This window comes from Bidens hawaiensis, unplaced genomic scaffold, assembly GCF_021521415.1.
Source record: "Bidens hawaiensis isolate Kalapana, Puna unplaced genomic scaffold, B.hawaiensis_p1.1 tig00074506_1, whole genome shotgun sequence".
In the NCBI taxonomy this organism is placed as follows: Eukaryota; Viridiplantae; Streptophyta; class Magnoliopsida; order Asterales; family Asteraceae; genus Bidens; species Bidens hawaiensis.
The window spans coordinates 1-15376 of NW_027502913.1; the positions used below are offsets into that span (position 1 = coordinate 1).

Consider the following 15376-nt stretch of genomic DNA (forward strand, 5'->3'; position numbering starts at 1 on the left):
TTGCCGTTGTCGCTCACAATTTCCATAGGAAGGCCAAAACGGCAAATGATGTGGCTCCAGATAAATTGCTTCATCGCTTCAGCTGTGATTTTTGCTAGTGGCTTGGCCTCAACCCATTTTGTGAAATAGTCTACCACCACTACCAAAAATTTCACTCGCCCTTGCGCTTGCGGCAGGGGCCTCACAATATCAATGGCCCATTTGTGGAAAGGCCATGCGGAGGTCACTGGAATCAAGTTGTTCTTTGGCCGCATGGTGTTTGGCGCGTAGCTCTGACATGCCTTGCATTTTTGGATTTCTTTTAGCGCATCCAAGTACATGCCTGGCCAATAGTAGCCTGAGCTCATTGCCTTGGCAACCACCATGCGCGGGCCAGCGTGTATTCCGCAGATTCCTTCGTGAATCTCCCTAATCACATAGCTTGCTTCTTCAGCATCCAGGCATTTCATGAGCGGTCCAAGATAAGAGCGTCGATATAATGTACCATCAAGTAGTTCATAGTTCTGCGCCTTGTGTCTTATCTTTCTCGCCTGTGCGCGATCGTCCGGTAACTTCCCCTCCTTCAGGTATTCCATTATTGGAGTTATCCAGGATGAAGGGGTTGTATGAATTACAAGGACAGATTGCGTTTGCACTGACGGGTTGCTCATCACTTCCACCCTGACATCTTTGCCAAAGTGATCAAAATTAGTTGATGCCATCTTACTCAACGCGTCAGCGGACTTGTTTTCGCTGCGCGAGATGTGTATGATTTTGAAGAAGTCAAACTGCTCAACGAGCTTTTTTGCCTGCTCTAGATATAGAGGCATGGTGTTCTCCTTGGCATCATAAAGGCCATTGACCTGTGCAGCTACCAAGTAAGAATCAACATGGGCCTCTAGCCTTTTAACTCCAAACTTGCGCGCAATGCGCAGACCAGCCAGCAGGGCTTCATACTCAGCCTCATTGTTGGTACTCTTGAAGTCCAACCTAATAGCATAAGTATATTCATGATTATCAGGGTCCACCAGTTTGAGGCCTGCGCCGGACCCTTCGCTGTTGGAGGCTCCATCAGTGAATAGCCTCCAAACATCTTCTTCATCATTTGCTCGCGGAGGGTCTACCTCGCGCTGAGCTTCTTCAATCTTTCCCTCTGGGATTTCCGTGATGAAATCCGCTAAAACTTGACCCTTTATTGCTGGACGGGGCTTATAGGTGATCGTGTGTTCACCTAATTCCAGCGCCCACTTTGTCAGCCTTCCGGAGAGCGCGGGGCGTCGCAAGACTTGCTGGATGTTGTAACCTGTCAGAACTTCAATAGGATGACCATTGAAGTATCTATGAAGCTTGCGCGACGCGTGTGTTAGTGACAAAACTAACTTTTCCATGATGGAATAGCGCGTCTCAGGGTCTGTCAGCACCCGACTCACATAGTATATTGGCGTTTGGATCCCCTTGCGATCCACCAATAATACTGCGCCGATGGCGCGGTCTCCAGCTGACAAGTACAATGTAAGGGTTTCGCCAGGAAGTGGAGCTGTGAGCGCGGGCAGCTTTATGAGACATTCTTTTATCTCACTGAAAGCTTGCTCAGCCTCAGGCGTCCACTTGAATTGGCTCTTCTTCAAGCAGTTCCTCAAAGTGTTAAAGAATGGAGTAGATTTGCTGGCGTGGTTCGCTAGGAACCTGTTGATTGACACCAATCTACCATTCAGCTTCTGAACCTCTTTCATGGTGGATGGTGAAGGCATGTCAAGGATGGCTTCCACCTTTTCAGGGTTCACCTTGAAACCATCCTTAGGGACCATTACACCAAGAAATTTCCCCTCTTCCGCGCCGAAAGTACATTTGCTCGGGTTGAGCTTCATGTTGACTTCCGTTAAGCGCTGAAGAGTTTCCTCGATGTCTTTGAGCATTTGTCTCTCCTCCCTGCTCTTGATCACCAAATCATCAACGTAGACTTCTAGATTTCTTCCGATTTGTTCACTGAAAACCGAATCCATAAGTCTCTGATAAGTGGCGCCCGCATTCTTTAAACCAAAGGGCATTTTTGTGTAACAAAAAACACCCTTGTCGGTTCTGAAGGCAGTCTTGTCTTCGTCTTGTGGTGCCATTTGAATCTGGTGATAGCCTTTGTAGGCATCCAGGAAACATTTGAGCTTGAATGGCGCCACGGAGTCCACCTTTGCGTCGATGTTTGGGAGGGGGTAACAGTCTTTCGGACATGCTTTGTTGAGGTCCTTGAAGTCAATACACATCCTCCATGACCCGTTGCTTTTCTTTACCATCACAGGATTGGCTACCCACGTCTGGTATCGGATCGGGCGGATGATGTTTGCGCGCAACAGGTCCTCAACTTGCTCATTCATGGCCTTCGCCTTTTCATCCCCCATGATTCTCTTTTTCTGAGCAATTGGCTCCACCGACTTGAACGTGTTAAGAGAATGTTGCGCCAAGTCTCGCGGGACCCCAGTCATATCGGAGTGTTGCCACGCGAAGACCGACGTGTATTTTGTGAGCAACCTTTTCATTCTCAATCTCGTTTCGTCAGAAATGGTAGCGCCAATTGTGACCGTTTGCTCTGGGAATTTTGGGTTTAAAATCCACTTCTCTGGCGCATTGTCCACCATTGGAAGTTTCATTCTCCCTTCCCGCGGCGTACTTGTCACTGCGCACAAATGATCGCGGTAAACAAATGTTACACCTGTTGGTGTAGGGAACCCCAATGCGCCGTGCGCTGGCGACGGTATAGCATTAAATTGGGCAATCGTTCCCCTACCCAGGATCATATTGTGGCATGACGTGGTGGGCAAGACCAAGAAGTTGACAACTTTGGCTCGCTTGTGCTCATCATCCCCCATAGTTAGTTCAAACTGAATTTGACCTAGGGGATGGATGATTTCATTTGAAACACCACAGATTGGTGCGTTCACCATCTCGAGCCGCGCTTGGTCTGCCGGGTCTAACTTTCTGAAACATTGCTCATACATAATGTCAGATTCGCTTCCAGTGTCCACCAGGACCTTTGACACTTCGTAATGAGCAATGTGTGTGGTGATGACGAGAGGGCTGCTGATTGAAGGGCCTCCCCTGATTCTTGGGAAGATAACTTGCTGCTCGCGCCAATCTCCGTGGATTTGCGCGCTTCTCTTTTTTGACGTCTGCCCTTGTCGTCCCCCCTTAGCCACACAGATTCTTTTGTATTTCTTGCTGGCAGAGGCTCCTTCCGGTTGCTCATCTTCTATTCTTGGGTTTTTCATCAAGTGAGCCAGCCTGCCTGATTTTACATCCTTCTCGATCGCATCCTTTAAATGATGGCATGCGTCGGTGTTGTGGCCCGGGGACCTGTGAAATTCACAATATTTGCCACTGTTTTGCGGTCCCTTGTAGTGTAGTTGCTTGGGGGGCTTGAATTGGACATTCTCAGTACTTAACACCTGTGAAGGAGTTTTAGTGAGGGGAGTCCATATTCTTGGCAGAGGTCTGCTAGGATCTCTGCCGCCCTCCCTCTTGTCACCCTCCCCGCGATTACGAACATCTTTTTGGGTCTGGGGTGAGCTTGGTTGCGTTTGCTTTTCTGCGGAAGAAAAACTTGTTGGTTGCAACCTGGACCATACAGAGTTCTGTTTGGCCCTCTTCTCTTTGCTGCGCGGTGATTCAGCCTGATGCGCTCTTTCTCTTGCCCTATCTTGGGCAATCTGTTTTTCATTTCTCGCGAAGACTCGCGATGCTTCCATTAGTTTTGCCCAAGTGGTGGGCATACCATCTCTGCTTACGAGAGCTCGGCGGAGTTGATCACTGCGCGCGCCTTGTATAAAAGCCACGCGCAGGAGTTGCTCAGTTATACCCCCGATTGCCAGAGACTCCTGATTGAAACGAGTGATGTAGTCCTCAATCGTTTCATCATTCCTGCGCACGCAGTGCATGATGTCATCAGGATCGCGCGTGTGTCTGCGCTGCTGTACGAAGTGGGCTTGGAACTTTTCCAATAGTTCCTCGAACCCATCAATTTGCCCAGTCGGCAAGCTCTCGAACCAGACACGCGCCGCGCCCGTAAGGCAGCGGGCAAACATGTGACACCATGTTGGCATCGTCCAGCTCTCTAGGTTTCCCGTGTTATAGAAACCTTGCCAAAAGTCATCTGGATTTGTTGTGCCATCATATTTGCCCAGACCACTTGGCATCTTGGTCTTGTGCTGGATGGGGGCCTTAGCGATGCGCTCAGTAAATTTTGAGTGCTGCACTAAGATGGCCGGCCTGTACGGCGTGGTTACGTCCACTTGCCCCCTTACTGGCGGGCTGTACGGCATGTGCAGATCCAGATCTGCTCTGGCTCCAGGCGCCATGTTCACAGGCGCGCGGAGTTGTGAGCCTCCTGCATGAGTATCTCGCGTCTTCCTCATGCTATGCACTTCTTCATCACTGAACTCAGTGTGTGCAGTGTGAACAGAATGTCCGTCTTCCGGCGCGCGCGGCCTTTTTGTAGTCTGCTTATCAAACGCTTGCCTTTGTGTTTGGTCGGCTGGCTTTTTCTGTTTGACCATTTCATTGTACTTTTCCATTAGACGCCGCTGCTCGTTTATGAGCCATTCATTCGGATCATTTGTTTCTTCTTCTGGACCCATTGGTCCTTTCAGTTTCGCGCCGGCAAGATTTTGTAACGTGAGATCGTCTGGAGGAGTTTCAGTCTGGCCGTGAGGGGTTGTGATGAAGGGACGGTTACTGGTGGTGCGCGTAGAATCACGCGGCACCCTCAGAAACTGCTGTCCCTCATTGACACCCTCACGTTCAATATCCTCCAGAGCTTGATCAGCGTTACGAACGCCAGAAACCATGGTGATTGATTTTTTTTTATGTAGATCTGATGAGATCTGATTGCCGTTTGTAACAGTGGATGGCGCCAATGAAGAAACGTGGATCTACTCACTGGTAGCAGATCTACTTTCCTCGGGTTTTGATTGTACTATTTCACCGATGGTTCTTCTGGATCTGTGTTCTTCCACCTACAAAATGAACAACGCCGTTAACTTACCCCTCAGAAAGGGACAGAGGGGTCCTCTTTGGGGTAACCCTCCGGCGTGAGAATAAGTATATGTAGGAGAAGATAATAATGTGAGAGTAAGGGAATCTGGAGAGTATTGCTTAATAGCTTAATACTGTATGATTGTGTGACTGTGTTTTTGTATATCTTTCCTTGTGAAGTTGATGCTGTATTTATAGTGTTAGGGTTTCCACTGATTGAGCTGGGACCAAATTAGGGTTTTGTTGGCCTCCTCCAATCGATTTGCGCCACGTGTCCTTGGAGACACCTGGTGCTTTTTCATTGGTTATAATCACGTGGTAACCCATGAGTCATGCTGAGCTGTCCACCTTTCATTTAGCAGCTGTCAACAACAGCATATCCTTATTCCTTAAAAAGATGCCTTCTGGAAGGTTGTCTGACGTGCACAATCAAGGTTGCCCTAATCCTGATTTGGATAAGGACGAGGTTGATTATGTGCATGTGTGATATGCGCCCATCCTGAGGATGCGCGAGTTCTTCTCTTTATTCTCACGCGCAGATATTTCATGCGCAGATGTGATACGCACAAGCATGTAATACACGTCACGCGCGGATGCCCCACGCGCAGCTGCGCCATGCGCAACTGTGATATGGGTGGGCATGTATGATGCGCGAGTATGTGATATGCGCCGCGCGCGGATGCGCCACGCACGATGTGATATGCATAAGCATATATGATGCGTGAGCATGTGATACGCGCGAGCATATGTGATGCATGAGCTGCGTGAGCATGTGATACGCGCGAGCATATGTGATGCATGAGCATATGTGATGCGTGAGCATATGTGATGCTTGAGCATATGTGATGCTTGAGCATATGTGATGCTTGAGCATATGTGATATGTGCAAGCATGTGATGCTTGAGCATATGCGATATGCGCTGTGCGCATAAGTTTTGGCTTTGTGCCTTGATAATATCTTTGATTTCTAATGTCTTGTATATATCTTGTGGGTTGACCCGCCTCGCTCGATGTTGAGGCGGGTACATACCTCTTCACTTATGGAATTGTTTAGTTTGAGTACATTAGAAAATTGTTAAATTATTGCATAATTTTTGTGTTTGTGTGACAAATGTAGTTCTGTAAGAGTATATAATAGTTTATGACACCTTGTTTGCTTGTATGCATAGTTATCAAATGCGATAAGCGCTCAAAAGCGTTGAGGCTGGGCCTAGCGCTTAGGCGATAAGCGCAAAAAAAGCGCCTGATTTTTTAAAAAAAAGCGCCTGATTTTTTTAAAAAAAGCGCACATTAAAAAAACAAATTTTTTTAACTAAAATAGAACATCTTAATAAGAAAACATACTTTTATTCTTGAAATAGTTTATAGAACAACCAAACACCAAAATCCAAAACATGAAATACCAAGTACATCTTAATAATTAAAAAACATAATCATTAATACATCTATCGTAACAGTAATTCAACAACTTTATAAGCATTCATTTTAACTGACACAAACAGTTTGATCCATCCACAATTGAAGCATTAACACATCTATCATAATATCCAGATTTCCAAAAATTAAAAACTAAAACTTAATCACGAATTTTGAATACTGTAATCATTTAGTAAGAAGTCAAATGATATTTAAATGATATTTAATACACATGGGCAGGTTGGGAACAAATTATGGTGCTTTAATAGTGGAGTTTTAGACTTTTAGGTACTCCTAGAGAATAGGAACATGTTGTTTAATTGATATTTAATATGCATGGGAAGGTTGGGAGCATATTAATGGGCGCTTTAAATATCTGAGGCATGCAACTTGCAGTTAATGCGCCTAGCGCTTTAAATGCGCTTAAGCGCAAACAGCGCTCGATTTTAACAACGATGCTTGTATGATTGCAAATTAGTTATTGCTACAGTTTCTAGTTTTTCTGCAGCTTTAATTGTTTGAGGCTACAAATGTCATGTTTGTGTATATGATCAGTTGTAAAGTTTGTGTGTCAAATATTAGTCTTGGTTTAAAGTTTCAGTTGGAGGGAAAGGTTGTGTGAATTCAAAATTAATGTCTGAATGTATGCATATGGATCAGTTGGTGTGAAACTTTGAAGTCTTTATTTCTTTTTGGTTTCTATTTTGTTTGGTGTTTTTATGAAAAGGAACTGGTATATTACAATCTGGCCTGTGTAATGGAATGAATAGAAGCCACGAAACTGCTGTTTTTGTAGTTTCAAAGTATGAACTCATGTTATTGCTGAAAAAGTTAAAGATTACACTCTGCAAAAGTCACTGAAGTCGGTTCTGATAGTAATTGTAAAGCTAGGGTTTTAGGTGGACTCATTGCTTGTGAAATTGTTTAGCTGGAGTACAATGCCAAAATATGATACAATTTGTAGGGTTTGTTAACTGTTGTTTTATAATAATTTACAATAATTCATAGCTTTTTGTTTGCTTCTATAATTGTAAATCAGTTATGTATAATTGTAGCAGTTCTAGCTTTTCTGCAGCTTCGAATGTATGAGGCCATAAATGTCATGTTTGTGTGTCAAATGCTAATCTTGGTGTAAAGTTTTAGTTGGAATTAAAGGTTGTGTGGAATCACAAATATTGTTGAATGCATTTATGTATATGATCAGTTAGTGTGTAACTTTGTAGTCTTTCTCTCTTTTTTGTTTCTGTTTGTTTGGTGGTTAAGTGGTTTTATGTAAAGGAAGTATTGCATTTTCTTTTCTTATGCAATTGCAAGTTGATTATGTGTAGTTATTACAATTTCCAGCTTTTTTGGAAGCAAACTGCTACAGTTATAATAATCATAGTTATCAAAGTCGGCCGCTTAAGGCGCTTAAGTGCATTTATTGAGTGTGGCGCAATAAATGCGCTTTTAATGCATCGATATTAAAAAGCGCTGACCTGTTCCTGTTCTCAATGGCATGCGTATTAATTAATTAATTATTAAATGGCATTTAACCCACCTCTTCCTATTCTCAAGTAAAAACTAAAACTCCCACTATTTAAGGGCTCAACTAGTTTATCTTTATTATTTATTATTTAATATATATACGTTTTAATGCTTTTTTTCTATATTTATTATTATTTTTTTTATAAATATAACACAATATATGTTGTTTAGTATTTAGTCATGTTTATCATTATCATAATTTGAAATATAAATAATAATAGTTACATAAGTATGTATTAAATTTTAATATATACTTATGTAACTATTATTATTTATATATTAAATTATGATAAACATGACTAAACACTATGAAATGTTTCAAGAATGAATCTTTGTTTTTATAATAAGATGTTCTACTTTAGTTAAAATTTTGTTTTTTAATGTGCGCATTTTTTTTAAATCGGGCGCTTTTTTGCGCTTTTATTTTGAGTGCTAGTTGAAGCCTCAACGCTTACGAGCGCTTATCGCTTTTGATAACTATGATAATAATGTTTATGTTGCGTGTCAAGTGTTAAAGTTTCAGTTGGAAGAAAAGGTTGTGTGAAATTACATATTATTGTCTTAATGTATGTATAATGTATATGATCAGTTATTGTGAAAGTTTGATTCTTTGAAGTCTTCAATCTTCATCTCTTTTATGTTTCCATTCATTTGGTGGTTTTATGTAAAGGAAGTATTGTATTATCATCTGGCCTGTGTAATGGACTAAATAGAAGCCTAACAAACTCTCTCTTTAAAGTTAACTATGAACTTTTGTTATTGCTTAAGAAGTCCAAGATTAAATTTTGCAAATGTCACTGAAGCTAGTTCATTTATTGCTCTAATAGATTTATTTTTCACTTATTGCTGTAGCTTCTTGAAAGGAGTAGCGGATTCCAGGTGGCATCAACACATAAACCATGTACAAAAGGGCTTTGGCTTTGGAGTACTCCTATAAAGAGAACAGCTCTTGATGGCACTGAATACAGTCTTTTACTGCTAGATACCGAAGGAATAGATGCTTATGATCAAACGGTTAGATTTACTTATTTGTAAAGTATTTTGTCCATCCTTTTTTAGGTTTTTGTGTTGCTTCATTGTTCTTGTATTCATTATTATTATTCTTAACAGGGAACCTACAGTACACAAATCTTCTCTCTAGCTGTTCTCTTATCAAGCATGTTCATATACAACCAGGTTGATAACTTGAAACTTTGTTCATACTTTTTACTTGTTTTTGTTTATTTCTAATGTTATTGTGTATTTGCTTATACGGATGGGAGGTATTGATGAGGCTGCACTTGATCGCCTCTCTCTTGTTACTGAAATGACTAAGCATATTCGTGTAAGAGCTTCTGGTGGAAAGACTACAGCTTCTGAACTTGGCCAGTTTTCTCCAATCTTTGTCTGGCTTTTAAGGGTAAATGAGTAAATTCACCGAGATTATTGTGATGTACATGAGGAGTTACTATTGTTATACATGTTTGTTTCCAATGCAACTTGCAGGACTTTTATTTGGAATTAGCTGAGGACGATAGGAAAATAACACCTCGTGACTATCTAGAGCTTGCATTGAGGCCTGTTACTGGTGGTGTAAGAGATGTTGCTGCCAAGAATGAGGTTACTTACTAAACTCGTAATCTTTATATATCTATATAACTTACTATATAAATGTATCATGTAGATGTTTGTACATACACACATGTATATATGGTGTATGTTTATAATTGAGATGATGTAATGGGGTCTTGGTTTTTTGTTTCACATGTTTTACTATATTTTTTACTATCTTATATTTACTAATTTCTAGATTCGAGAATCGATCCGAGCTCTTTTTCCCGATAGAGATTGCTTCACTCTTGTTAGACCTTTGAACAACGAGAACGATCTCCAGCGACTTGATCAAATTCCGGTACGTGACACGTGCAATTTTTTATTATAATAATTTAATTTTACAAAGTTGTAATATTTTGTTTGAGATCATGTAGTTGGACAATATGAGACCCGAGTTCAAATCCGGACTTGATGCCTTAACAAGATTTGTTTTTGAAAGGACCAGACCCAAACAAGTCGGGTCTGCAGTTATGACTGGGCCCATTTTTGCTCGCATCACTCAGTCGTTTCTAGATGCTCTTAACAACGGGGCAGTGCCTACTATAACTTCCTCATGGCAGGTTGACTTTTTTCTGTTAAAGACTTTATTTTTCTTCATAAATGAGATAAAGGTTTCAACTCTCAATTATTTTTATTTACAGAGTGTTGAAGAAGCTGAGTGTGATAGGGCATATGATTCTGCTACTGAGCTTTATGTGTCCATTTTTGACCGTACAATACCACCTGAAGAAGTATGAATTATTATCTTTTTTATTATTTTCTTTTAAAAATATAATGTTCCGACAATTTAATATGAGTTATTGTAGGCTGCTATGAGAGAAGCACACGAAGAAGCTGTTCAGAAGGCGGTGGCAAGTTTTAACTCCATTGCAGTGGGAGCTGGTTCTGCTAGACAAAAGTATGAAAAACGTTTACATACGTTTTTGCGAAAGGCGTTTGAGGTAATTATTCTATGATGCTTTTGTAAGATCCTTAATTGTCATGTTTTTACTGACTGTTAATTTATTGCAGGATTATAAAAAGAATGCGTTTAGGGAAGCTTACTTACAATGTTCGAATGCCATACAGAGCATGGAAAAGGAATTAAGAAAAATGTGTCAGTCTCCTTCAACAAAGTTAGATGATGTTATGAAGGTATCATTATACTACTCTAAAAGCAACCTTTTTTATTAGTCTAGTTTAGGCCTGTAAATGAACCAAGTGTTCGACGAGAAGTTCATATATGTTCACTCATTTAAACAAGAACACAGCTTTTTTGTTTATTTAAATAAACAAACGAACATGAACATATTAATATTACTTAAATATTAATATATTAATATTAACATATTAATACTTAATATTACTTAAATATTAACATATTAATATTTAATATATGTCTCATTCGTTCATCTACGTTCTTGAATGTTTGTTTTATGTTCGTTTGTGCTCGTTTCATTTTGTGTTTGTTCATTAATCAAATTTGTTTATTACTATATTAATATTACTTAAATATCAATTTAAGTATCATATTTTAGAACCCTTTTTTGAATTTCAAAATGTTCCAATGATAATGGTTTTTTGGACTTTAATTTGGATAATCATGTTTTAATTTTTATTGGTGTATGTTTATGCTCGTTTGTTTATGATCGTGAACCGTTTTTTTAGAACCGAGCACATTCATTTTCTTAACGAACAAACACGGACAAGAAAATTCGTTCGTGTTCGTTCGTTTGTTCAGTCAAAGTTAGACGCATGAGCGTGAACAGGCTCTGTTAATCTGTCTGGTTCATTTACAACTTACAAGTCTAGTTCAGTTATTAGCAGGATGAGAGGACATGCATTTAATTAACTTTGTGATATGCATGATTAACTGTACAGGTTCTTGATAAACTCGTATCCAAGTATGAATCAACTTCACACGGTCCAGAAAAATGGCAAAAACTAACTTCATTCTTACGCCAAAGGTTTGTCTTCCACATTTAATAACTCCAATTTGCTAACAGTTCTCCATATTTTAACATTTATTATTTTTTTTAATTTGAAGTTTGGAAGGCCCAATTCTTGATCTTGCCAAGAAACAAATAGATCAAATCGCGTCAGAAAAAACTTCCCTCAATCTAAAATGCCGATCAATTGAAGACAAGATGGAATTACTCAACAAACAATTAGAAGCAAATGAGAAATACAAATCCGACTACTTAAGACGATACGAAGACGCAATAAACGATAAGAACAAACTGACAAGATTACCTGAGCCGAATAACAAATCTTCAAAAAAACTCAAGCTCATTAGAAGAAAGATGCTCAAGTTTATCAAAAACATTGGAAACCACTAAAAACGAGTCGTTGAAATGGAAACGGAAGTATGAAGTTTGCTTATCTAAACAAAAGGCGATAGAAGACCAAGTTGGGTCTGAGGTGGCAAACTTAAAGGCCCGAAGCAGTGCTGCTGAGGCCCGATTGGCTGCTGCACGTGAACAAACGATGTCCGCTCAAGAAGAGGCTGAGGAGTGGAAACGAAAGTATGATGTGGCGGTTAGAGAAGCAAAAAGTGCACTTGAGAAAGCTGCTGCCGTTCAAGATCGGTCAAATAAACAAACACAACAACGTGAAGATGTTCTTCGAGCTGAGTTTGCTGGTACATTGGCCGATAAGGTGATATTTTCTTTCTCAATCATATGTGTGTAACGGGTTAAATTGGCTGATGGAAACGGGATGGGTTGGGTTGACCAGCAAAGACTTTCTGTTCTGGCGGTTTTTATGTTTTCTAAAACGTGTTAGTAGGCTAAACGAATGAGCATGCTCACAAGTCTCGTTTGCTTATGTATGCTCGTTTATGTTTGTTAGGTTACGTTTTTATAAGTTTGTTCACATACACACACACACACACACACACATTTTTTAGGACCATTATAATTTAGTCTGCCTTACAAAATTAATTATCACCAATTATAAATAAATCTAGTTTTATGTATTTTTAAGGGGTAACAGATTAATGTTGACATTTACTTCTAATTGGTGTTCGCTTGGTTATGTTTGTTCATTAATGTTTAGTTACATTTATTCATTTATGTTCGTCAACCATTCATTTATACTATAAACAAGCAAACATGAACACACTCGTTTTCTTAATTAACAAACACGAACTAAAAAAAACCTGTTCTTTTAATTGTTCGTGTTCGGATCGTTTGTTCAATTCGTTTTCAATCTTAGTTGACCCATAATCGGTTGGATGGCCAGATAAAGTCTTTAACCTAGCTTGTTTAAGATAAAAAAAAAAGAAAAAGAAAACCCAAATTGACCCCTTTACTAGTAAATGAGTTGAAATGGAAATGATTAGTGCTTGTTTATTCTATATCATCTTTGAAGCTTGATTTGATTTTGCAGGATGCTGAACTAAAAGATCGGGCATCAAAGCTTGAACACGCTGAGCAATGTGTAACTACTTTGAGCTTGCAACTGAAGGTATGATCCTTTATAGAATTGTATTTTGTATTTTATTTAAAAGTTTTAAATGGCTTATATAATTATCTGTGCACTTTCTTTTTCTACAGACCGCCGAGTCAAAGATAAAGAACTATGATTCTGACATATATTCATTAAAAAGTCAACTCAAGGAGCTCGGTGAACGTTTAGAAAACGCAAACGCCAAAGCTCAGTCTTATGAACGCGAAGCACATATTCTCGAGCAAGAAAAGATTCGTCTCGAGCAAAAATATCAATCCGAGTTTGCACGGTTTGAAGAAGTTCAAGAACGATGTAGAAACGCCGAGAAGGAAACTAAACGGGCAACAGAGTTAGCCGACGCTGCCCGGGCAGAAGCAGCTGCTGCCCAAAAAGAGAAAAGCAAGATCGAACTCTTAGCAGGCGAACGCCAGACCCAGATCGAACGCGCAGAGAGACGTATTGAAAACCTAGAAAGACAAACGAGAGACCTGGCCGATGAACTGGAAACCTTTCGGGCTGCTGAAAGGGAAGCTGTATCTAAAGTCAAAATGTTGGAAACAAGAGTCGGTGAACGGGAAAAAGAGATTGAAACTTTGTTACAGTCAAACAACGAGCAACGGGCCAGTACGGTTCAAGTTCTCGAAACGCTTTTGGAAACCGAACGGGCAGCTCGGGCAGAGGCGCTTTCGGTTCAACTTCAATCCACTCAAGGAAAACTCGACTCGCTTCAACAGCAAATGACATCGGTTCGTTTAAACGAGTCTGCATTGGATAATAAGTTAAAAACCGCTTCACATGGGAAACGGGTTTGGGTTGAAGATACATTTAGGACCGATTCAGTTCAAGATATGGATATTGATGTCGGAAGAAGGTCAACCAAAAGAACCAAGAGTACAACTAGTCCGTTAAAGTTTGTTTCTACAGAGGATAACGAAGAGAACAATAGTAGCCTCAACACCGAAGATCATACCAAGTTTACGGTTTTGAAACTTAAACAGGAGCTGACGAAACATAACTTTGGGGCCGAGTTGCTTCAGTTGAAGAATCCGAACAAGAAAGAGCTTGTGGCACTTTATGAGAAATGTGTTATCAAGAAACAGTGACTCGGTTAGTCAGTTTGCGGAGCATGAAGTTTAGCAGTTGTGTCACGTGTGTAGATTACTTAGGTGATATAGGTTGATAATAGTGTTATGCTGGTTTTTTATCCTATTTGTAAATGAGTTAAGAAACTTGTTTTTGTGTGGTGTTCTGGTGACTGTTTGGTTTGCTGGTTTTGGTTTTAACTTTTAAGGATCAAGGAGTGATGTTAAATTGTTGGGGTTTTGGTTTGTCTTGTTAAGTATCTATTTAAGAGTTAAGTACCGTTTTTATTCCAGACGTTTGCTCAGATTCCCCGTTTCAATCCAAAATCTCTCTTTTTTAGTCCAATAGTTTCGTATTTTTCATTTTCATCCGATGACTTAACAATATCATTAAACTTTGTTAAACTTTCTCTTGCGCCACTCGTATGAGGGTAATTTTGTAACTTTATATTTATATTATCTTTTTTTGTTTAATATTAACTTGATGATTTACATTTGGCCGATGTTTTTTTTTGCTTTCATGTTCAATCATGCCGGCTTCATAACATGATCATCCATATTCATTCACTCGATGATAGGTTATTCTGTTTATTGCTTCGTCCTTAATCAACCTGGTTTATTTTCCACCAACTGTTTTAACAAGTAATCATTGAAGCAAGACTATGGTTCGTTCGAAGTGCTACTGTATCCTATAAACTATACGGTAAGTGTATTTCATGCACATTTTTAGTCTCTTCTTTGTGCATCAATGGAACAAATATTTATATTTATTTACATTGTTGATTGATTGTTATACGTTAGCAAGCATTGCCATGGGAGAAGTTTTGTTTTTCCATGCTGTAAGTGATGTAGGAGCATCCGGTCCATTAAGTCAGCCTGACCATAATATTTATTTTTATTTATAAATAAGGTAGGGTTAGGTTTTTCGTTTGGTTAGTTTGTGTTTTATTAAAAGATATTTGTAAGCTTGAAGCTTGCTGACCGAAGCTTTCGGTTTTGGTTATTTGATATTATGATCAATTGTTTTTGAGCCATTGTGTAAAGCCGTGAAATCGGTATCAGTTTGGTCAATAGAATTTCAAAGCATTTAGACTTCATTTGCAGATGGGTTTGGGCACTTTGTAAGTCATTTTAAATGGGGTTGGACCTAGAGGTGCACAAAAAACCCGAACCCAGAACTGGATCCGACAAAAATACCCGGAACCGGTTTTTATACCCGTGTTTTTAATATCCGAACCCGTATCCGACCCTACCCGTAAGGTACGGATAGAGTATGCATTTCAGTACAAAAACCCGTACCCGGAATCGGACCCAATTTGTACCCGATA

At 39.8% G+C, this 15376-nt stretch overlaps 1 pseudogene across 1 annotated transcript; it reads left to right on the forward strand.

The window, feature by feature from the left end:
* The first annotated feature begins 9165 nt into the window (after positions 1 to 9165).
* On the forward strand, positions 9166 to 14208 carry LOC143606358 (uncharacterized; annotated as a pseudogene). Its single transcript, XR_013148740.1, has 11 exons — positions 9166 to 9343; positions 9430 to 9543; positions 9734 to 9835; positions 9912 to 10097; positions 10179 to 10268; positions 10344 to 10478; positions 10549 to 10671; positions 11398 to 11483; positions 11564 to 12174; positions 12907 to 12984; positions 13074 to 14208. The product of XR_013148740.1 is annotated as an uncharacterized LOC143606358 (transcript).
* Positions 14209 to 15376: the final 1168 nt, after the last annotated feature.